Source organism: Morus notabilis, unplaced genomic scaffold (assembly GCF_000414095.1).
Source record: "Morus notabilis unplaced genomic scaffold, ASM41409v2 Scaffold307, whole genome shotgun sequence".
NCBI classification, from domain to species: domain Eukaryota; kingdom Viridiplantae; phylum Streptophyta; class Magnoliopsida; order Rosales; family Moraceae; genus Morus; species Morus notabilis.
In genome coordinates, this window is record NW_010361515.1 from 884,146 (window position 1) to 885,881 (window position 1,736).

At 44.7% G+C, this 1,736-nt stretch overlaps 1 non-coding gene across 1 annotated transcript; it reads right to left on the reverse strand.

The window, feature by feature from the left end:
- Positions 1 to 557: 557 nt before the first annotated feature.
- LOC112091944 lies at positions 558 to 664 on the reverse strand. Its single transcript, XR_002902363.1, has one exon. It is a non-coding gene; the product is annotated as a small nucleolar RNA R71 (small nucleolar RNA).
- Between the last annotated feature and the right edge of the window lie 1,072 nt (positions 665 to 1,736).

Genomic DNA, 1,736 nt, shown 5'->3' on the forward strand with positions numbered 1-1,736 from the left:
ATAAAAAAAAATAAAAAAAGAGCCGCTTAGGGTGAATGCATCGATATAGAGACGAACTAGGGAGATTTGCTCAACGTCCAGATTTAGAAACCCTTAGTGAAATTATATCTGACTCATCTTCTACGTCTCCGTCTTCGCACTCGTCGTTGGAATTCACATTTGAAAATCTATTCGCAATGGCACAACATGAGGAAGTTCAGTAGAGGACGTTGCAAGATTACTTGCACCCAACGTGCACGGCCACCCCATCTTGCATCATGTTCCCACCGAATGCACCGCCTACGGATTTTAAGCCGGGCATGATCGCACTTCTCCCAACCTTTCACGGATTAGAGAACGAGAATCCATATGTACACATTCGGGAGTTTGAAGAGGTGGTGGCCACCTTTCACAGCCGTGCTGAGGCCGCAAACACTGTCAGATTGAAGTTTTTCCCTTTCTATCTGAAGGACAAGGCCAAAAGCTGGCTGTATTATCTTAGGCCCAGGTCTATTGGTACGTGGGAAGAAATGACGACGACATTCTTCAACAAGTATTTCCCACACCATAAGACCAACAATTTGAAACGACAGATCTCGAATTTCGTTCAGAAGGAAAACGAAACTCTCTATCAAGCTTGGGAGCGTTTTAAGGATCTGTTAGATCTATGTCCCCACCATGGATATGAAAGTTGGCGCCTCGTAAGCTATTTCTACGATGGACTCACAATCCGAGAGCGCCAATTTGTTGAGATGATGTGCAATGGAGATTTTTTCCCGAAGGATCCTGATGAAGCTATCGAGTACCTGAACAAGTTAGCTGAGAAAGCTCATACTTGGACTGGACCGAGTGCTACTGAGAGCACCAGTAGGTCCCGACCAGCTGGAGTTTATCAATTGAGGGAAAAGGATAGCCTTAAGGCCCAAGTTGAAGCTTTGACAAAGCAAATTGAGGCCCTCAAAAGTAAAGATAGTAGATGACCCAACATGGTGGCAAGGACAGAGGCACATGAGCCTTGTTTAGTTTGTGGTGGAATGGGTCATCTAGCTCAGGATTGCCACACTTTAAGTGAAATGAGAGGGGTATACGAGGAGCAGTGCAACGCTTTAGGCGTATACGGAAAACCATATACACCTTTCTCAGAAACTTATAATCCTGGTTGGAAAAACCACCCGAATTTCAGTTGGCGAGATTCGAACCAACAAGCACAATCATCTGGAGGGCAATGGAGATCAGAGCAACAATCTCAACCACCAAGGACATATTTTGTGCCTCAGAATAACATACAGCCGAAAGGGAATTCTCTAGAGGATACCCTAAAAGCTTTTATGGACGCGTAAAATAAGACGAATCAAATGGTTGATTCGATGCTCACGCAGTTGGTGGAAGAGAACAAGGAAATCAAAAGTCAGATCACAAAGCTGACAGAAGCTTTAACCGTTCAGGAGCGCGGTAGATTTCCATCACAAGCCCAGTCCAATTTGAGAGGACAACACATGGCTCAAACTTCCAACTCTGAAGGTCAAAATATCAAGGAAGTTAACGCCATCTCTACTCGAAGTGCTAAGAATTTAGACACGCCATCGACAAGTACAACCACTTCGAGTAATGAAGAATCAGCTTAGGAGAAAGAAGAGCCAACAAAAATTCCGGTAAAGGTGCCCTTCCCTCAGGCTCTCTGACCTGCTGGGAAAGTGCCGGAAAACTAAAGTGAGATCCGGGAGCACTTGACACAATTGAAGATCAATTTTCCCTTA